Below are 23,638 nucleotides of genomic sequence, written 5' to 3'. Positions count from 1 at the left end.
GTGGCAAGGCTGGTCATCCTTTGGGATGCAGTATTGGGCAGCTCACAACACAGAGAGGACCTATGATCCAAAACCCAAACCTGTGATGCAAATCCCACTCTCCCTGATCCTCTCCTTTGTCCTTCAGCAGTAAGACTGGAGCCCAGCTGAGCCTACCTGTTTGCAGGTAAACCTGACTTCATCAAAACATTCCCTTCACTCCATGTCTCCCCTCCTATTTACTTGCCATGGTTTCTAAGTGCCAGAGTGCACTGGCTTGTACTAAAAGTGAAATTAGTAGGCACATTTAAAGTATGGAATATGAGAGAATCTCTAATGTCCAGGGGCTTGTTTTTGTTTTGTTCTCCTTCTCTCTTAAATTTGATGCTTGCCTTTCTAATTTGGCCTGAATAATCTTTACTGCTGATGGCAACCAAGGAATGGAAAAAAACTCTAAGCCCCTTAAGCTCATTTTAAACATTCTAGACTGGAAATTTGGAAACAAATAAAATCCAATAGTCATACATTAAGGACATCTGATATGAAAAATAGTGAAAACATTTTCTGAGCACAGAACTAGACAATAAATCACAAGTAATACAAAGACTTTACCAAAAGAAATTCTGGGAAAGAAACAACGTATTTCGCCCTGTTGATATTTCTTGTGGTTTGGACCTTTCTTTGAAATCTGGTTGCTACCTCATGAAAGGTTTCTTCCCTGACACCTTTCTAAGCAATCTAATAGCTGGATGTCTAAAGGGGTATTTTGAAAAGGTGCTTTTAAATTCCTTACTCACTAAAAGTTTTAAAATCTCAAACTAGACCAGAGAAACGGAAAGCTTCTCTGACACTTATAAACAATATTTTTCAGCCAGACCAAACTTTTTCTAAACAGAAAGAAAGCTGATGAGTCAAACACCCATGAGATTCACAATGGTCTTTGTTCTCCTAGTCTGTTTTATGTAGCAGATGTATAGATACTGGAGTGATGAGTGGCAAAAAAAACCCTAAAAGAGATAATCCCACAGTTCCTCCATACCTCAGGGCAGCTCTGAAAAGCCCCAACTAACATCTACTTCCATAAATACTTTTTGTTTACAGATAAGCCCTGCAGTCTATCAGCAGGAAGACAATCCCATTTCCAAGCTTGAGTTCTATTCATCAGCAACAAAGGAATAGGAAAAAAAATAAATCCTACAGTTAGGTTTGTCTTTACAAACCTAGGCCTCCCTTTGGGACACACTCTCCAGTCCCTCACCAGAACTGGTGCTGTGGCTAAAGCTGAGAAGGGAACTGAGGGATTGAAGAAGGGGATTGCATAAGAAGAAGAGGGATATAATTGTGTCCATCTCCTGCCAGCTGCTGTGCCAGAATTTGTCATTCTGCTGCTCAAGTTTAAAGTTCTCCCTGCTTGGCGTTTGATGGCACACCCTGCATATCCAGCATACAAAAGCATGAAAAAGTTCTGTTAGATTACAATGGTTACAAGGGAGGAACAAGAAAGCTCATGGAACACACACAGGAAGGGCATGAATTCTTTACTCTGTTTGGATAAAGAAGGAAAAAACAACTAAAGCAGAAAGACTCAGCTTCTTTGAAGCTGGCCATTTTGTTAGCTTTTGCCTCTAGCTGTATTTCCTAGTCAGGAATGACAACAGAAACTTTAGATAGTATTTATGTACTTACTTGCAGGAAAAGCCTCCACAGTTATTTGTGTAATGAAAGAGATGTCGCCCTTAGATCCAATTAGATAAATTTATCCTGTAAAGGAATGGGCCTTCTAAATGCACAATAAAAACAAAAAGGCTGATTATGGTGGTAGTATTTTAATCCATGAAGGGAAAAATCGAACAAGGTTCCTAACTAGAAAGAAATTATATGTTTCTTGACTTTGGATTATAATAACTTTTTTTTTTTTTAATGAATTGAATCATCTTCCTACATTTAAGAATTAATTGTGAAGGGAATTTTGGAGCACCTTGAGAAGAAAATGAAGTAAAGATTTCCTTCAATTATGGTTTTATCTATAATGTCCCTATTTATTTGAGTTGGCTTCAGATCAGGGTCTTAAACTGGGAAAGACAGTGCTGTGCACTGTGAGACGGAGGAGAACTGTGCTCAGGGCACAGAAAGAAAGGTGGTACAGGACTACTGAAATCTGCTGGCTTCTCCTTCTTCACTGAGGGGGATTATGCAGCAGCATCCTCTACAGCCTTGTTAAGCACGGTGTCTGTACATTCCCCATGGGGCTGTTACCCTGCTGCCCTGGGGGTTCCCTGTCCTCTGGCCCAGAGGACCAGCACTCCCTGTAACAGCTGAAGGGTTTCTAAATAGAGCCAAAATCCCCTGGCTCTTTGTGAGCCCAGTGCAGGACCCAGGTGGAAATCCCCTGATCCCACCCAGGCACAGCCAGGCTCTCCTTGGGCAAGCCCAGCAAGACAGCAGCTTTTCCTAGCTCCTCATTAGCCTCATTTGATGGCTGACACTGAAGTAGGCAGGATGAGTCGTCTCTGAAGGGGAATTTGGGAGCAGATAAGCAGTTTTCTAGCACTAGGTGAGGTGATTTGCTGCCCCAGCCTTCAGCTTACCTTCAGATCCTTCATTCTTGCTATGGCTATCATCCTCTGCAACACTGCCATATATTTTTGCTGCAGATGCCTCCTCCCTTCCCTCCTCCTTCTCCTCTTTTTGGGAGAAGCTGCAGTGGTGTCCTAGAGTTCAAACAACCTGCAGTGCCTTGGACACATCTTTCCAAAACCAACATTTACAATTCATCAGTTTGCCCTGCCCTCGCAGTACACCCAATTTGAACCAAAGCTGCCTTGCTCAAATCGTCTATCAGCTCAGCACTGCATAAAAGAGGAGGAAAATAAAACCTTCCTCCTGATACAGCAGGTAGAAAGTAGATAAAGGATGAGAGCAGAGAACACAGCACTGACATATTAAAACTCACAAAAGAGCAGACCTAGATGGCCCTGCTGCAGAGGCAATGCTGATACAGGAAACTTTTGCTTTTCCCAAGGCAAACACATTAAATATGACAAGGAATATTGGCTTTGCTATTTGACTTCAGAACAGCAAGAAACATATCCTGAATGCAAGCCAAGTGTCTGGCACAATAGAACAGCTGGCTAAATTATTTTGGCCTACAAAGCTTTCACATTAAAAATTCTACTTCAACTGAGGAAAATTTTATATCAGCAAAGAAAATTTTGTACACCGCTTGCATTTCCAGGGCTCATTTCACTTCTGTGCCCTGGTTCCTGTTATGATGACACTGGCATTAGCCAGAAAGGGAGCACACAGGGCTGAGCCAGTGCCCTGCTGGTGCTCCTTGAAGCATTTTGGCACAGAAAGGATGCTGCCAGCCACACTCCAGCATCACTTGCTGTGGACCACCAATGGGGCAGAGCTAAAAGCTCACATCCAGCAGAATCCTTAGGACAGCTCTTCTTTACAGCACAGGAGTAACTTTTCCCCACAAGAGAGAGCCTGCCCAGGCCCAGGTAACCACGGGGGGACATCTTCCCTTCGAGGGCAGGTCTGTCTGCACCCCTGGTTTAGAAGATAGAAGACCCAATCTACAGTTAATGATGATGTAAGATTTTTCTTCTTTTTCTCCTGCAGCATCTCTAGATGGTCACCCAGTGTTACACAGGCTGTGCATCCTGTCCTTTGTGTCACTAACTTGTCCCTTCAAGTCCTCCTTTCAGCGACTAGTCCGAGTTTTATAGCACATTCTGTAGTTGAAAACCTCACAAATATGGCCTCACTAAGCTGCATGGCTCACATTTCAGGGTAAATCATTACTATTATCCTCATTTTAGAACCCAAGGACATAAAATTCACAGAAACAGTGAGACAGGCCAAAGAACAAGTCATTGTCAGAGGCAAGACCACCAGACTGGTATTCCTCCCCCAGGCTCACATGGACAGATGTGACACACAACAGCCTGAGCACACGTGTGCCTCTGCACAGGAGCCCTGCTCTGGAGTCACTGGGGGGACATGAAATGTGCATTTATTTACATTACTTCTCCCACTGAACTCAGCAGCATTGCAAGTTCAGGCAGAAAAGTACATTTTAAGAAATGAGCACATGTGCCATTTTCACTTACTCAGAGAGCCAAAATTACTCCATCAATTCGTTTCGTATTTGGCAAGTGAGATAAAGGTTTTCATTCCCCTAAACAGCCTCCCAACACCCCTGCAGTTAATTCATCCTGGGAGTCTGGCTACTATCAGAGCTAAAAACTCTCTCTGGAAACCTACAACATTCTTAGCACACTTCAAATCCCACCCACTCAACCATAGCCTTGGCTGTGGACACAGCCCTGCATTCACATCACACACACACACATTCCCTGCCAGCATCTCCAACCAAAAAAGGACCCACGATGCAACAAGCCATAAAAATACCCTCTGAGTACTTTTCAGATTTTCTGTTTGCTTACACAAACACACAGTTATCGTTTCCATAGCTTTTCCCAGAAATATTTAATGCAATGTTAAATAATTATGAGAAAATCTTGTTTGTACAATGACATTATGACTAACTAGAAATATTTATCACAGCAGTTGCCTTAAGAAAAAGAAAGAAGAGCAATCTGTTACAACTACAGCATTTCAAAATGTTTGCTTTCTTAACATTCTATTATAAAAGCCAGATAAAGAAATTAATTTAATGTCTTTTTCTAATTAAGCATTTTCTTTAGAGTGATTTTTCAACAGAGGTTTATTTATTATACTAAGAAAAGCTGCAAATATTTAATAAAAAAATGCATGTCTTAGCTGATGAAACATTTTCAGTCCATTGTTTCATATTTGGACAATTCAAGAAAATAATTAATGCAGATGGGCTTGCAGAACTCAGCACATGAAATGTAAATGAAAAGTGGTTTAAGAATAGGTGGAAAATATTCCCAAGAATGGATGAAATGACCTAATGAAAGCCAGAAAATGAGCCATTAAGCCCCCAGTCTCTCCCACTGTATCTTTTTAGATTTGAGGAAATGTGCAGGACTTCCCTGATGGGCAGTAAAACCTTTCTAGGATCTTTATTGCTCTGGCTGATGCCTGATAAATTCTGACTGAAATTCCCTGCTCAGGGTATCCTTTCCCTTTTCCCCCATTCTGAGACAACTGACTCCCCATGCTCCACACATCACACTGAGGGACCTCACCTGGGCTTGTGTTGCTGAGTCAGATGTGCCATCCCTGTGTGCCAGGAGAAATAACCCAGTGGCCTTGGCCTCCAGGGGCCACTTCCCCCCTCAGTGGGAAGCTAAGGGGTAAGGCTGGCAAAACAAAACATAATCCAGGCTCAGGTTCAGTCCCCAGGCTGAGGTTTGAGGGAATGTTTATTCAAGCAGCTGGAACAACAAGCACATGCAGAGAAGGCACTGTTTGCCATTCACTGTAGCTGTCATTTCACACTAGCACAGTCCTGAGCACAGAACACTGCACAAGCCTTTCGAGCCAAAGCTGGCCTCACCTCCCAGTTCCCATGCATGATGTAAGAAGTGTGCACTGCCTCAAACATCTGACACATTTGCTTAAAAGGGTTGGCCCAGACCAAGACATGCATTCAGTGGAAATTGTTTCTTTGCTTGCCCTGGGCTTGGTCCCTCCTCTGTTTGTTTTCCCCACTGTTTCTCTGCTACTGATGTAGCAGTCTCCCAGTTGTCTTTTACATCCTGCTCCATTTTTCATGCTTTTGAGAAAAAGACACAATGATAAAAGGCTTTCCTTCTCCCTTCTGCAAGGCTTTAAGGGAATCTGCTACCCAAGGGTTAAACTGGCTGTCCTTTGGTTTAGTTATGGGAGCAGGTCTGATTCTGCGACGAGCACCAACCAAGAGCTGCACTGTCACTCTCACACTGGAGGAATACCAGTTTCCCCTTCTTTAAAGCAGATAAAAGCCACACTAGCCATTGCCACAGGCATGGTCCCAGACACTCCTCCACAGGCTCTTGCCTGGCACAGCTGCCAGCTGAGCACTGCTTGGACTGCCAGGCAAGCACGGGGGGCAGCTCAGCTGAAAGGGAAAGGAGGGGAAAGTGCAGAAGATTTAGAAAGACGCCAAGAAAGAAAATAAAGCCAAGAAGAGTCCCCCTTCCCCTCTATGCCTCACAGCACACTTTGTCATAGGAAGACCTTCTGGCCCCAGTGCTACCACTGGGGCTGGAGGGACCCTCACTCCCCTACAAAAGGTTCTGGAGTGGAGTGCAGCTTGGAAATGTGCTTTACCTTATCATCTCTTGACAGACACCTCTTTCAGAAAAATTAGGTGTTTCTTTAACACCCACTAGTGAGCTGTTTTAATTTACTTTCCACATGATTACACATATTTTCCACTACAAATCCAAATTAAGTAATAAATAAATAAATAAATAAATAAATACATAAATAAATAAGAAACAGCAGACAAATAAGAACTGACAAACCCCTTCATTTCTCCTATATCCCCACTTATTTTTCTGCTGGCACTTCACACCATTGTCCATGGTGTGTTTTCAAATGCTACAAACAAGAGCTGGTTTGAAAAACAAGGAAGTTGTACAGTTGGAAAGCTGAAGTGCAATTGGCATACCAATAAATGCCTTGATAGCAACTTCAATAAACTGCACTGATGTGTCTTGTTTGCAGAGCTTCTCTCTCCCATTTTTTGAAAAACCTTGGGCCCTGCACAGAGGATGAACCAGGAGTGGCCCCCAGTGTTACAAAAGAGCTGGTTAAAAGGGCAAAGACTGTGCAAAGCAATCATGATGTTGGAGATACCTTGACTGGTATTCTGGACTATGACTGTGTCTAATCCTCTTAAAACAGGGTAAATATCACCTGCCAAATGAGTGTTAAATACTGTGCTCCCAAGGGATTATCCCTACTGACTCCTTTCCTTTTTTGTTGGATCAGAGAAATGGCATCAGGAAGGAAAAATCAGAAGTTGTCTCATCAGTCCATGACGAATGTAGCGGGGAAGACTTATGCCTGCATTTCCAAAAGTTGTGGTTTTATTATGCAAGCACAGAAATCTCTGTGAAATATCTTAATTGCAGATGTTTGAGCCTGTGCCACTGCCAACTCCTATCCTGGTTTTGCTGCTCTTAGCCAAGGAGGAGAGGAGCTGTTCTTGCCATCCACAGTTCATCCTAGGGGTAAGAGTTCCCCACCACGCTGCTTTGGGAGCTCCAGGCAGCACAGGAACTGCAGCCACTTTTCTGTACACCTTCTGAAGCACAGCCCACACCAGATGTCCACACTACCCCAGCAGCTTGTTCCCTGTCACACAGCTCAGCCTCTCAGAAAAATCACATCTGCTCTGGGTCAAGCAACACTGAGGTTACCGAGGGATGATGCTCTAGCATGATGTCCCCTCTCCACAGCCAGGTAAATGCAAAAAAGGAATAAACCAGATCTTTTTATTTCTTCAAAATTCTGCCTGGTATGATGCAGCTTTGGTGGCAGTGACAAATGCATGAACTCCAACCAGGCATTCTCAGAGAGAAAACTAGAGAGAAAGCAATGGCATTCTTTTGTTTTCTTGGAAGGAGAGAACCAAGTTTAAAAGTTTGGACACAGACATTCATCCCTTACTGAAATCCAAGCCATAAATCCCCGGTCACATATTTCTATTGCCAAACATTACCAGGTCATCAAATGGAGCAGGCATGAGGAGATGGAACATTCCCCAGGATGATATTTAGTATAGAGGAGTATTGCAAGGAGCTGTAAGGTATTTTCTGAAACAAAGGAGAATGAGTGAAGAGGACTTATTCAATTGAAGGAAGAAAAGAAGAAAAAAAAAAGTCACTGAAATGTATTCTATTCTGTGGGAGACAAAAAAATAGGTTTTTGCTCTATGTGAGGTTGAGGTAGAGAAGGTTTTAAACTGACCTGCAAATTTCCTGACTGTATTTTTTAATTCTGACTTTTAAGGTTCCAAGTTTCCTTTAAAAAGTAGCATTTCAGGAAAAATTATCATCAAGAAAGACCTCAAAACCATAAGTAATTTGATCAAGCCCACAAGGATAAAGCCTTGACTCTTGAGGCCTGGTGAAGCCAGCTGAAGTGTTTAAAGCTGTTCCCATACCCTGCTGACCTCCCCGCTCCTTGGCAATCGTTTGTGCACTGACCACTCACTGTTATTTGCTGGGAAGAGAGAGAATCCTAGAGTATGCCTGGAGTCTCTGGGCTCCTTCACTCTGAACACTGCCCTTGGAGTGGTTCATTGCACTGACAGGACAAAGGAAATACCTTTGGAGGCCGAGTGGACAAACCCTCACTGTCCACTAGAAATGGCAAATTCCCCCCTGAGCCAGCACACAGCCTCTGCTCTCCCTGCTGGAGCAGGTTCTGCTCAGGCAGTCACTGAGGCAGAAAGAAAATGAGAGCATCCCTGCAGCCCGTGGGGCTCAGCTGGGAGAGCACAGCAGGAGGGAAAGCTGGGATGTTCTGCAGGGCAGCAAGCCAGTCTGACTCTGTGACATCACACTCGGAAAACTTGGGGCTGCCCTGGGTAGCCTGACTGGCTTTTCTAGAAGGAAATTTATGTAACCTGTACAGCTGCCTCAAGGGTCAGAAATGCTGCTTAAATGACTTAATGATTGCTGGGCTAAGGGCTAAAACTCCAAGCTTTTCTCAGAAGCATTGGCTCCTGCCTGGATGCAGCATCGAAGTACACACATTGATATTGGGCAGCTGCTGGCCAGGTGCAGTAAATAGAACTCTCCTTTCCACAGTTTATCTGCACAGAAAATGTTTCCTCTCTTTTAAATCCACAGGTGTCTTTCAGTTCCTTGGGGTTTAATACCTCTGTTAGCATTAGATCAATCTTTTTCTTTACAATAGACTTTTCAACAGTAACTCTATCTTCCTTAAGTTAAGGCTCAGAAAAATTGGCAGATCAAGAGATACTGTGCTGGGTGAATGCTGAAACCAAAAGAAAAAAGGGCAGAAAGTCTGTACCTGTATCCAGAACTAATTAGATCTGTTGGAATCATGAATTCTTTTTTTGTTTTTCCCTTTGGTGGATGAACATAAATTTTAAAAAAGGTTAGATCAAATGCAAATCACTTATTTTAATGGTTGTGAGTTTTAATTAAGAAAGACAGAAGCCTCTCACTATACTATGATTTTGGTGGTATTCAATTTTCTGAAAGGTTTTGAGGTTTTTTCTTATTAGACCATCTTTTAAATGACATTGTAATGCCTTATTGTAATTGGGAAACAATAAGTTCTGTGCAAAGATGTGGAAATGAGAAGTTCCTGCATTTCTGGAAGACAATGCAACTTTGAAAACAGCAAAGTAAATTCTGGAGATGTTGCTGCTTTTCCCTGTTCAAACTGGCCTAAATTCCTGAAGTTGTCACACAGCAGTTTTCCTTGGGTGAGCTGTGGCAGCAGGTTAGCTTCCTTCCCTTCGCAGAGCTTTGAGCATGCCTTAAAGTAGTTCAGGGCCCACATTCTAACCTTGTCACAATCCTGACAAATCCTACCCTGTCCAAAATCAGTGGCTGTGATCCACTTCAAAATGAGCTCTTCATTCCATGCTTTTTCAGTCCCATTACCCATAATCCCCATCCCGTGGAGGAGACACAATGAAAACCTAACCTCTTCTTTTCCAAGTTTTTATTTTCATGCTGGTTTCTCATTTTTTATGTTCCTTCTGCTCCTGAGGGATCGTTTCCAGAAGTTTTCTGGGTCCCTGCTGATGACCAGGAGTTGTATGTCTCCCAGTTTCTGGCCCTGTTTTGCTCTGTTCTGGTGTAACTCACATTTCCATTATTTGATTCAATCTGTGGCCTTGCCCCCACCTTTCACAGACCACATTTCCAGTCTCATCCATGTTCTACTGCACCCCTACCCTTCATCCCCACAAATTATAACAATACTTTTAAACTTACAAAGGGGAAAACAGCATGCATTATTCTGTAGACAAACAAGGCAGGGGTTCCACATGGCATAAATCCAAGTACAGGACTTGTAAAACCTATCACCAGACTCCCAATAACCAGTGTTTCTGTCTAGAAAGTATTATCCAAATATAATTTGAAGAGGAGCTGGCAATAAAAACTCCCCAGAATTAAAATCCTCAGGGAAGCTGCACCTCCAGGGAGGTTCTGGCTTCTTTACAGGGTGCTAAGAGGGTTTCCCTGAGAAGTTCCACATCACTGGATTCATATGGAAAGGAATCATCTCACAGGCTGGTTAGGGGATTATCAAATGCTTTTGTTTTTCCACAAACAACCATTCCTGGTTTTCATCATGCTAGCTATTTTATATGTAATCTGTTGCATTAACAAAGTACAAGGTAAGTCAAAGCCCTAAGTCAGCCTAACAATCTGATTTCCCTAAAACAAGTGTACCTCACCATCCTTTATGCAAGATAAGACCTCCATGCCTTGTCTTGCCATTTCAGAGTTTTAGCTTTCTGCAACACAGCCATTTATCAGGCACATAAGTATTCTGTGCTCCCTGCTCTGCTTCTTTCAGGGCTCCAAAGGAACAGCACTTTGTTCCCTTTTCTTTCCCCTCTTTTTTAAAAAAATTATTCCTTTCTCTGGAGGAGTGTTAAGGGACCTGAAATCCCCCCAAAAAAGGCAAAAAGAGAAAGGAAAAAAAATATACTTTTTCTGGAATTTTTCTTCAAATGTTTTATGATCACAAAACGATCTGGTTTTATCAAAAGTAACACAGCCTGAGAATGCTGGGGTTAAGGCCCAGAAGTCGCTGTGGAGGTCTGCTTATCAAAAGGTACAAATATTAGCCTGGCACCAAAAGAGGAGAGAGAAAAGGGAAAGAATATCATCACTTGGGAAAATCAAATTGTGACACTCCATCAAGGGACCGCAGGTGCTCTAACCTCGTCCTCCAGGCTGTTATTTAAACAAAGCCTCAAATCCAAAAAGCTCCTTATTCAGAGACCTCATTGGCTTTATTCAAGAAGACATGAAGAAAAGAAAGCAAAAAAGCAGGGAACAGATTTTTTTTTTTTTTTTTTGGTATTCCTGATCTATTGAAAAGAAAGCAAATTTCCAAGAAAAAGCCAGAAAGACAGAAAGTTCTCCATGGTAAAAATGTAGTCTGAAGTTCATTAGATTATTTCTGAAATACTCTGAAGTCACTGAAATCCACTGAAAGGGATGGCTCTGGCTGCAGAGTTTGAAATTAAAGACACATCTGGTTGTGATTCATGAGTTATCTATGTGCACATCCCAGCTTCGCTCTGCTTTGTGCACAGCTTGTCCTCTGGGGTGCACCACGAGGCACACTGCCTTCCTCTGATTCCCAGGAAAGATGGGGAATGATGTAGCCATGTTACTAGTGGTGGAAAAAAACCTAAATGATCTCCAGGAAGCTTCCCAACAAGTAGATGGTATCCCAAAGATGTTACTAGAGTAATTGTTGTTCTAGCTATAAGGAATCTTAGTGCTCATAGGAAAAACTCAGATCAAATAAATCTTGGCTGTATCTTGCATGAATCACTCAAACATGCTGAGATGGCCTTTCATGCTCAAGTGCTATTTTTCAAGATTATTTTATTTACTTCATAGCATTTGGTGTGAAACTTCATGCCACAGAGAATTTTTCCAAGCAGCATTATTGTCCCTTTGGGTTGACAACTTTGAAGTTTTCCTTTAAAAGGAGGAGGAAAGCATTTCATGTAAAGGGCATAAAGCACTTCTCTTTGGGGCTAAGGGCAAATCAGTGACTATTTGTGTTATTAGAAAACATGCTGTCGATTTCCTGCAAACTTCTAGGAGGAACAAGTCTCACACCAGCTTACTTTAAGTTTACTACTCAGCCTTTCTCCTAAATTAAACTGCAGCTATACTTGAACACACTTCTGCTTAGAACACCAGCTATAAGCAGCATTCAGGACTATTCATACTGGCCAGTACAACTCTACACAAGAATTCCAGATCTTTCTCCAGGTTTTAACAAGTTCCAGATCCACCCAAACCTGAATCCTCACTGAAATCTAGCTCAGCTGTTGTAGTCATTTCTTCACACTATTGACCTGAATATTGACCTAAACTGATTTACACAAGATTGTCTTTATCCTTGCCAAATTTGCACATTTTGAAATCTGTAACAGACCTTGACAAGCCAGTATGGTTTTGGCCTAGCATTATTAGAGTAAGAAATAAAAAATGCAAATAAATGGTCGTCAGTAATTCCCATGGCAAAAATTCTTTTATCCATCCAATTTTACTTATAAACTGCACCTGAAGTCAGGTTTACAATGGCTGTATTTAGTCAGCTGTCCCATAGGCATTGCTGGTGAGGTGACTGTGAGATTAACAGAGCTTCAAAACCATTTAAATGTTTCCTAGGACCTCTGTAGGGCAGCAGCACTGACAGCCTTAGGCTGAGCACTCCCAGCAGTGGTGTTGGTGGCAGTGGGAAAATGCAGTGAGGTAGGTGTTCACTGGCATGAGCATTGCTGATATTGCTGATATCATCTGGCCCTGGGTTATCTGGGCAATTACACTGGAGAGCTCTTCAACACAGCACTTCCATTTTTCCATATTCTCTCTTTGGACATTATTAACCTTTATATTTTTCTTACAGTAATTAGTTTTCAGTGTCCCATTTCAAACAGCATATTTATAAATACACCAATTCTGCAAAATTCTGCTGCCAAAGATGTGGACATTCTCTTCATCAGCATGCCACTCAGGCTGCATTATTTGTCACATTAGAATACTGCAAATCTGAAATGCATCAGTGCTGGAAACAAACGTGACACAGGCACGCAAAGAGCGAGGATGCACAGCGTGGACAATCTGTCATCCCTTGTCAAGGGAAGCACGACCTGCTGATTTCATCATGGAGCTGTGGCTCTGCTCCCACACTCACTAACACTGATCTCAGAGCTGCTGCCTCACCTGGCAGGACAAACAGTGCCAGGCAGGCAGAGGCCCACAGCCACATTTCTTTAGAAGCAGACAGAGATATGGAAGGACAAGCAGCAGCTGACATCAGATATGGTCCAAAGCTAGCACTGAAAGGAGCATGTGTGTGTTTTTAATAACCAGGTTCTACTGAGCAAAGGGAGACTGCTCAAATTTGGGAGCAAAACTTTTTTAGAGCTTTCAACTTCTGGATTTGCAGCTTGGAAGAGGTGGGGTGGGTGGTTATTTGGTCAAAGAAGATTTGAGGGGTTTTTTCCTGTTTCCAGAGTAGCTGGGAAAATGGGTTTGAAGAGGAACAGCAAACTGAAGGGGAAAAGCAGCAATGCAAGCCTGCATGACAAGGATTTTCTCTGAACCCCAGCCTCCTGCAAAGGACACCTTCCCAAAAGCACAAAGGATGACAGCAGATCTTGTGCTGGCTGTGATGTATATGAGAGCAACATGAAGGACAAAGGGGTTTGAAGTCTATGGCCAAGTATACAGAGATCATCTGTCACTGAACAACAATGCAACCTGACGGTAATTAGGACATCAATGAAGTAATTGCCTCCATTCACAACAAAAGGTGACTGGATAGCATGGTGAACCAAAGTACATTAATACAAAAGGAGGAGAAACAGAGATCTGTTCATTTTAATACAAAAGGAGGAGAAATGGAGATCCATTCATGTCTCTGCCAGATAAATGCATTGCATAAAGCTATCTCTGTCATTTGGATCTGTTCTTGGAGGTGCATCAGCACTCCCAGTCTTTCATGCCTGGATTTATCAATAGATACTAATCACTGAGCACAAGACACATACTTCTGTTTAGCATTCTCAAATGAGGCCTTAAAAGTAACTCATTTTTTTTCCTTATCTACCATATGATTAGAAGATTCCTTGTATTTTTCTTTGGGGTGATAGCAATATGTAATTGCTGCACTTAAGTGAAATCGAAGCACAGCTTTTAAAGTCGGTGTAGTGTACACATCTGACAGCAGTGAAAAGAATGTTACCTCAAGCCAAGCTGTTTGATTTTCCTTTCTCCTAGCTCAATTTGCTACGAGATGCTTCACCAACACCAGATTGTCCTTAACCAGTACATAAAGAGAAAAAACCTTAACATATTGCCAAGAATATTTGCAAGTTAAAAATCTACTCACCCATCTCCACTACCACAATGAAGACAACAAAGCAGGCTAATGGTACTTAATTCCCCTACCTAAGGCATGATACTTTGGCTGAGCAGACTGGTAACAATTTAACAAGCTGTAATAAAATCAGAGTATCTGTCCACATGGATCTGCTATATCTACATTAATGAACACTTAGCACTTTGTATTCTCACCACAAAAAAGTCCAAATATATCTGTGTTCGAAAAGCCCAAATGTAAAGAGGAGCATTTTATGTTCATAAAATCAGAGAAAGAGAAGAGGAGAATTGATAAGTGCCATAGTGCATCTAAAGTATTATCTTTGTGAGTTTTCATGTATTGATTTTGGCAGAAATAGGATCAAACCTTGCTGTCACTTACAATGGTAAGAAAGTGCTTAGGTAATGCCTGATTAGGTTTTAGTGTGCAAAACAAAATTGCCTGGGTATTCTGATGGTTATATCCTACCATAGCACAGATCTAATAAAAAAAAGAATGAGTAATATAGCAATAAAACAAGTTTTATCAGGTCATCATTTTGTGACTGATCCGGTGGTTTTTACAAAAACATCAAAGCCAAGAGCTCAGCACTTACCCTGCAACACTCAGTAGCTGCTGGCTTGCACGGTCACAGAGATTAAAAAAGCTCTAGCAAGTCTGGACTTAGTGTCACTATTATCTGCCTTGACCTTTTTTACAACTTTCATCAATGAAAATAAACTGTACTTATGTGGAATACACTGAAATCACATTTCAGTGATGTTCAGAAATCATTTCTGTCACTTAGATTGCTTTGCTTTCGATGAGACTGGTAGCTCTGCAGAAAGTACTGCTTCAAACTTTGTTTAAGGGAAACACTGTAGTTTCTGTTACCCTCAGTTCAGATTTCCCAAGCAGTTTCAAAAACCACAACACTGAGAGACCTGTCTAAGCAGAACACACATTTTGTGTGAAAATGAGAGAATTGCATGTCATGATGTCTGGTCAGTACAGATGAGTTCTGTCTTTGCCCTGGAGGGACAGAGATGGGCTAGCAGTTCCCACAGATTATTCTCCCAGCCATGGCTCCCATTTCCCAGTTCTCAGTGATTTCCATACCCTGTCCTCATGGACAAACAGCCCGGAAAATGGCAATTCAAAAAAGCACAAATGTAAAGAGGCACAAACTGAAAATGGTGGCCCAGAGTTGGGTTCTAAGTACTCAGCTGTTCCTGTCTGAGGTACTGGCTTTAGCTTCAGCCCGTAAGAGAGACAGGGAGTGTTTTGGAAGTACCTGTGCCAAACAGATCCCAAGCACAGGTGTCTGAGTCTCAGAGTGGTGCTCAGTCACAACTTTAGCTCCAGGCCACAACTGTGCTAACAGCTCCGGACTAATGAAGGGAAACTTTCCCAAAGATTAGCACTGCACTCCATCTTCTTTAATAAAATATGTTCTGGAATTATTCATCTGGCTCATCATGAAATAGCTGGTTTCCTTTAATTATTTTTTAAAATCTGATAGCCAACGAGTCCATGATTTGCAATTTCTCTCTTGTCTCTGTAATCACCCAAACTGTGACTGAACAAATCTGAGCTGGAAGAGGAAACCATGTAAGGAAAACTAAGAAAATCCAAAACAGATACCACCTCTGAGGCAAGAGCAAAGGGAAGAGAACAAATCAGTGAGTGAGGGAATGGACTATTTTGTACAGCTGGTTAAACCTGAGGAATCAGACCCAGACATCTCTGCACTGTTCCAGTGTCACTTTTTCTGAGTTCCTCTGTTGTCACACTTGGGGGTACAGATACATATAAGCAAAGGGCAAGTGTTCCTTTTGCACCCAGAAATAGTCACTCCTGGAAATACACAGTTCCAGTGGGCTGAGAAGCCTTTAACAAACAGTTCAGTATTGGACTCATACTACCCTTCCTGGAAATAGAAAACGGGGAAAACAAACTAACAACAAAACCAAGCTTTTGGAGGTGTCTCTTTAGCTTTTATCAGTCTCAGAACTTTGGAAAGCTATATTTTTAGCAGTCACCAAGAGGACAATGCAAGGAACTGTTCATTTACTTGCTTTTTCTCATCCCTATTCAATAATGTTCCCCTACAGCATCAAGAATTACTACTTTATGCATAGTACTAGAGTAGGACCTGTGAAATAAAGCACACTTCTCCTGACTGCCAGTGAGCAGCAGCCAAGAGGTTGAGTGTGGCTGAGGGAGCTGGGCAAGCCCGGGGATTGTGCTGTGCAGGAGAAGGGGAGCTGCATTGCCCAGCTCCAGCAGGCAAACTCAGCCTTCCACCTCCATACCCAGCCCTCCAAGGGCCTGCTCCTGCCTTCCCTGGCTGCTTCCCGTGCTCCAGGCTCAGCTCCCCATCACATGGGCCATCTCCTGACCTCTGAGCCTCCCCCTGTAGTTAGAGACAGCAGCCTTTTACCAGCAGGACAATTGAAGGGGGCTGCACAAACCCGATTGCCATTCCCTCATGCTTGGTGCTACACTGACATCTTGTGGCCCCTAACCCTGTGAGGCTGTAAACAAGGCCAGCAGATTTCCAAATGTTCCTGCAAGGATGCAGGAACGCCGAGTTTGGGAAAGCAGCACTGATTTACCTCTCGGTCCCTATCTGCTTGAATTTGTGTTCCAGCCTTTGTGTGTCCCAGCTGGTAACAAACTTTTATGTTAAGTCTCTCCAATTAAACAATAATCAAGTCAAAAGTAGTAACAGACTGTAAAGCTAAGCAGAATTGCAGCAGGTGAACCCTTTGTGCAGATGGAAGCAACTCAGTCTGAGGAGAAAGCAGAGTCCACAGATTGCTTTTGCTTTCCTACTCTGTTAGCAGGCCCTGTCCTTGGTTTTAGAAAGCTGAGGTTTTAAATTGCTGTAACTATCTACACATTACTTCAGCTGTTATTCAAGAAAATTTCCAAGAACAAAACCATATGGGTGATATGGTACTATTTAGCCACCATGTTTAATGATCAACAGTAAGAATAAAAGCAAGAAAATGTATTTGGAAACATTGCCAGCAGTTGCATCCACATATTAAAGCTACCTCAAATTAAATCATATGCCTGTTAAGAGACAGGGCTCTAATACTCTCATAATATATCCCAATGGAGACTTTCTTTGCCTTTATCCTTATGGGGAGGGGAGAAATAAAACCAGACACTATAGAGTTGGGCAGACCTAAACCCTAAACAGGTTTTTATACAGCTACAAACAATATATGAAAAGGCCTGGAGCTGAAATGCACTATGGATGATACAGCAGGTAAAAGGGATTTTACTACTGGAAACATGAGAGACCACACTTCAATCCAGATTCACTCCTCTAAGCACTCACCCACCTCAGCTAAAACAGGATTTCTGATGCTGCTGGGTAGGTCAATGCAGGAACATATCCTTCTGTAGGATGACTGGAGGTTCTGCTTGGATGCACTGAGCTCTGGAGGCATTGATCTTCCCCATCAGTAATTACTGTGTTATCTAACTAGCTAGATTAAAAACTACAAGCTGAAGTGTTTCAGAGAAGCATCTAGAACTAAGGTCCCATGCCTTACTTCTGAGCAAAGTACTGCAGCTAAAATAAATGGGATACAATATCACAGCTGAAATAAATGGGATTCTGGATTTATGGCAAGGAAGTGGATCTTTGCATGCATAGTCAAATACCTAAATCCAAGTCAATCAATTTAATTTCATATTCCTAACACTACAGCAGGTGAAGTTCCTTTTTTTTTATCTGGTAAATTATCAGCATTAGACAGTGAGATCATCACAGAAGCAATGTGGGAGACACACAGAGTCATAACTGCTAAAAGGGCTTCCCCATACAGAAAATAAAGGAAGATCTCCCTGGAAAACCTAGCCTAAGGGATTCAACTCATTTTCTTAGAAAAATACTAAAAGAAAACAAAACTTTTTGCACATCCATCATAGGGTCTGGTGTAATCCCTGGCAAAAAGGGACATTGCAAGGGGACATCTTCCCCTCCTGCAGATGTCACTGGCTGTAGAAGGGTACAGATCCCTGCACAGGAGACTCCTGAGAATGGGAGCAGGGAAGAAGGGAAAGAGAGAGAGGGCTGACTTGATTGGTGGGCTCCAACTCACAGCAAACTCAGGACAGGGACAGAAGATTAGATTAGATTAGATTAGATTAGATTAGATTAGATTAGATTAGATTAGATTAGATTAGATTATTGGGCCTGGCCCACTTGCTATTATAGACCACCTATGAAATAAACTGTCCCATAAAACAGTCACATTCCTCCCCAAAAGCTATGTTCTGTCTCCATCATGTCAAACTTCCATCCTTTATGGATCAGAATGTGCTTCTCCAGCACAGCCTGTGTTTATTCATAGGTACCATACCTGCTCTTGGCTTTTGTGCCAGCACACTCCTCTCACCCACACAGCTCTTGTCTCTCCTGGTGTATTTATAGGCTGTTCTCATATTGTCTCTCACCCTTCATTAGGCTCAAGGGAACAGACAAAGCCCTTCTACTCTCCTCTCATGAGGGCTGCCAGTGCAGCAGACTGTGCCTGTGGTGCTTCAGAGCCTTCTGCTTTGATAAGAGCTGAAGTCCATCCCAGGTGATCTCTCCAGTGGTGGCAACACCTCATTCTCTGCACAGACAACACTTGTCCCCTCTCAGGCTAAGGCTCCACTCACCCTCCTTCAGGGCTGTACAGGACAGGCAAGCCCAGGGCGCCTCCTTCTCTTTTAAGCTGCTTGTTTTCACTCTCTGTTCCATCCTGAACTTTTATTCCAGACCTCAAGATAACTCTGTGGGCAGAAGTGCCTTCTATATAATTTTTTTCCTAGCATGTTTGCTATTTGTGGTGGGCAGACCTTTTCCTCTGGCAGGTCAGACAGCAGCCTGTCACACTCTGTCACAGGGAGCAGTGCAAACCTGGTACTCCACAGCAGTCAGGAAAGAATTCTTGTTCCTGAGACCCTGCACACCTAAGGCACAGCTCCTTCCTGATGAGCAACACCACCACAGCAAAAGCAACTCAGGCAAAGCAAGCATGGCATCCTAAGTGGCTGGGATTTGCAGTGACAAAATCAGTGGGAACACGCTGGGTGTAAGTGCTTGGGTTTGAGTCAAATATCCCATATCCCAAATTTCTGCATCAAACAGAAAAATATGCTGTACCAATACTATCTTCTGGATTGAAAGCCATTTAAGCAATCAGAAAAATGGGTAGTGATAAATTGCCACATATCATATTAAATGAAAAAGTGTCAGGGACTTCCCACACAGAGTTATTCATGGTTGTGTTTTAGCTTTGTAGCATAAATGGCAGAAACTTCATTTGAATTTGTATTAAAAAAAGCATAACCTGAAGATTAATTGTAACTAAAAAGGTATTTTCTGGGAGAAAACTTTCATTGGCAGACATATGAAACCAGAATTTGATCTAGTATAGCTTTTTTTTACCTATCATGTCTATGATAGCCAGAAATAAGGGAAAGAAAATAAAATGTCAGCAGATTGGAGCATTTTCAAGAGTGGGAATTGGAACCCCTTCAACACTTCCAGAGCTGGAAAGATGACTTTTTTTCCTTCACATGTTCTGTGAGGTCAGCAGACTTTTGTGGAGTTAAAATATTAATCAATTTACTGAGCAACTGACCATGGGGTAAAGTTGGCAACTAGAACAAGACTTCAGATACACCAAAAAATTCACTGTCACGCTGTCACACTGTGCTCCTTTTATATAACACAGAAACTCTGGCAAACTCCTCTGTTGGATATAATCTTAACACAGACATTTCCAGCAGGTTCATGGCAGCTGGAGCTGCCCTCTGCAATGACACTCAGCCACAGGGAATGCACTGGCAGAGTGTAAACCCACTCCTCTTCCCAGGCTGGAACCCCTTGAAATCTGCCATCAGCAGACACAAGCTAGAACAAGCTCTCTTCTTGTTAGATAGGAGCTATAAAGAAAACAGAGATTCTGAGAAGCAAATCTCACTCTGCTGGAGACATCCACTTCTCTTCTGCACACCAGGAAAAAAACAGACCAGCAAAACTGGTAGTGTGCATAAAAATAGCCCCAGCACTGCACTAATTAAACAGGTTGTAGCAGGTGACAAAAGGATTGGTGGCAGAAGTTACAGAAAGAAAATAATTAGGCTTGATCTCCAAGTCTAATGTTATCTGCAGTAGAGATTTAACTGTTAGCAATTCTGTTCTTTAAAAAGCTGCTGGACTGACACATGTTGAGATGCTGTTATCTGACACCCTTCAAGTCAACACAGCATAATCAGAGGCAAAGCCCACTCCTGTTGCTCCCCCTGCCCTCCCCCATGGCCTGACCCAGGGCAGGTGAGCAGTGCAGAAAGCAGACACCCCTGCCTCACACACAGCCAGCCCCTGCCCCTCCAGCACATCCATGGTGATGGGAGCACACCTGAAAATGGGAATTCTGGTCCCTGGGCCAGACATTTGCAAAGAGAGAACATCATCCCATCGTGCAAAAGGAAGATTTGTAAAGAAAGACACACCAAAAAAAAAGGCCAAATAGTGAATCCCAGGCTCCCAGGGAAAAACATGGTGGGGTACAGCCATCAGAACAGCACACATGAAGACAAGCACTTCATTGGGAGGGACAGACTCCCAGCATGGGCCACAGCCAGAAGCAGACAAAGTGAAGTCAGATTCTGGGAGTTCAATGCTTTTCAGCTCTGTGACTGTCAAAAAAAAAGCCAGACTAGAAGAAGAGCCCCAGCAGGAGAATATTTTGAGTCAGGGATGTCAGCACTGTCTGAAGTGCTACTGCTTGCAAACCTCCCCTCAGTGGCCTGTTATGAATAATGAACAGAAACATCACCAAATGAACTCATTTGTCACATACATTTAAACCCATCTCTCCATTCTTTTGGAGGGAATTAAAAATGTTTTGATGAGCACTGTGCCTGCTCAAAACCAGTTCAACACAGGGAGAAACTAATTACCACAAATAGCTCTTGTGGCTGAAGTAGGATGCTTTGGAGAAGCCATCTGCATGGCTTCACCCCTCACAAAAAAGCCTTAGCATTTCCTAGGGCAAAAATACATATAGCTGTGACTCTTTTACCCTACTTGGTGTGATGTTCTGTGGCCCAGTCCCTGGATCAGGTGTATGAACTCTTATGCTATGTCTTAACAATACAACTAAAATATCTCTTTTCAGTGATCTACTTTAAAAACATTTTCTTTAGAAATTTTTCTTATCAACTTTTGTCCTGCAGAGACTTTCTTATATTTGCATTACTTTTTTAGCTTAATGGAAGCAAACTTCCTTGAACATTTCTGGGAATACATCCATATTATTCTTCCTGCATATCTTTCAGTGATGTCAAACTGTATCCTTACAGGGCATGAACCATTTTCTAGTCTAACCTTATTTATGCTATTATAGCAAAACAGTCATTTTACATACAAGAAATCTCAACTCTGAGACAAAATAAAGCCTCAGAGTGAAAGGGAATATCAGTCTTTCATCATTCAGGCTTTTATCAGTCTTTATCCAATCAGGGTATTGGAGAGGTGCTACAGGGGACTTGTAGCATTTCCAAATTTCAAAAACCTCAAGTGATTTTGAGGCTGGTGCAGTGGCCTCCCTGCAGTTATGAGATGATGCAATGAAGATGAATGCTGCCTGCCAGCACTGCATCCTGGGCAGCCCCCAGCCAGTGCTACAATGTGCTCTGTGCTCTGGGAAATACACTGTGAAGCAGCAGGCTGAGTAGAGTTTAAGAGACCACAGCTATGCTCCTTCAGAGAAAAAACTTGGAGGCATTTTATTTTATGTGGAGAAAGCCTTGAGGGGTTTCTTCTGAAATGCTCAGCTCCAGCCACAAAGCTGCTTGGAGCAGCCCACTCCACTTGTGTCATGCACAGCCCTGCACACCAGCATCCTCCCCTGGCCTGCCAGGCAGCACAGAGGAACCTCTCAGGACCTGAGCAGGAGGATCACACCATTTCTTTTCCTTTTCCTTTCATTTATTTATAGTACATGCTGGAACAAGGCTACCTCCACACCTTTTGGCTGCTACTCTTTTATTCTCTTGAACTCAAAATGGGCAGATACAGGGTGCACTCGTTGTCACAAAGCCATAAAACATACTTTTATCTTATTTTACTACAGTTTAATTTGTTTTTCCTATTAATATTCCTACTATTTTGATTTGATACTTTATTGGTTCTAATTGTTCCCCAGCTCCCAGAAAGACCCAAAGACTAACTGAGCTGGAAGAGAAAATAGTCTTCTTTCTGCTACAGCTGGATCTGCCTCTGGGCAGGGTGGCACAAGTGAGTCAGGCTCTAGCACTGTGCCTGCTGCCTCTGCCATGGGTATTCAACTACTGCCCCTCTAGCTGGCAGCTTCTGGCACTCCTGAATAAACCAGGGGCAGCTAAAATAAAACAACACATCACTCACCTGGTTCCTGGTTGAATTAGTATTTAATGTTCGTTCTAGAAAAAGTTTAACCAGGATAAAGTTGGGTAGAGGATATGTGTTATCACAGAGGTAGCAATGGATTTATTAGATCAAGCAATATTGATTTCTGCCACAGTCACTTTTTTAATGAGAAAATAAGTTAGGAGATACCCTGAGCACCCAATATGGCTCGCTCACTTTATTTTTGGTAAGGATATTCTCTAACCTGTAGTAAGGGCAGTTAATTTTGGTTTTTTCAAAAAGGTGTCCTGATCCAGACACTCTCATATTTCCAGAACCAGATTTAGCATAATATCCTTGGCATTACAACCAGACAAAACCACCAGGCACTTTGTTTATGGAGGAAATTTTAACCAAAGTAGAAAACATTACAATTATTTTTCATTAAAGCACAAATGTTTCCATTTTATACTTCAATATTTCCCCACTTATTTCTTTTCCATACAGTCAGCCCAAGAAACCTCCGAATGATCACTCAAGACATTGTCACAGACTCAGTGACCAGGAGCTCAGGAGGTTCAGGTGGCTGCTGTACAAACACCTAAAGCTGTGCTAATGACCAGAAACTCCCTGGCAGTCAGCAGAAGGAAAGAGATGCTTTAGAACAGAATTGACTTTCATGAAAATACTTTAGGAGAGAGGACTCAGGCCCTGGAAATGCTTATTTCTTTCTGGTGGCTCTTAAGTGAGACTTTGTGTCTGTTTTTGCTCACCTAAATCCAGTCCAAAACCATGGACTGCACTGGAAGAGAACCTGGGGAGTGCCAGAGGGGTTCTCAAGAATAAAAGATTACTCCTAGTTCTAAATGACTGCAGTGGGTGAGAAAATTATATTTACCTTCAAAAGAAAACTTTTCTATTGCCTGAATCTCATGTAGCACTTTTCCCTGGTTTTCAACTCAAAGTATAGATTTTTTAAGCTAAAATTAATTTCCCTGGCACTAGCTATTCAGTGACTTACTCTAGAGTATTTCAGGATTAATCACCACTGTTTTCACATGATGTCAATATTCTGCAATGGAATATGTATGAGGGCAGCTTGACTCTTCTAGAAGTAGCTGCTTTGACCCAGAAAGTCTTAACCAGAGAACTAAGTTTGCAAGAGCAAAAGGGACAAAAATCCTTCTTTTAAAAGTTGCACACAGTCATTAAAAAACTATT

The sequence above is a fragment of the Haemorhous mexicanus genome, chromosome 7, assembly GCF_027477595.1.
Source record: "Haemorhous mexicanus isolate bHaeMex1 chromosome 7, bHaeMex1.pri, whole genome shotgun sequence".
Taxonomy (NCBI): domain Eukaryota; kingdom Metazoa; phylum Chordata; class Aves; order Passeriformes; family Fringillidae; genus Haemorhous; species Haemorhous mexicanus.
Note: the sequence above shows the minus strand (reverse complement) of the source record.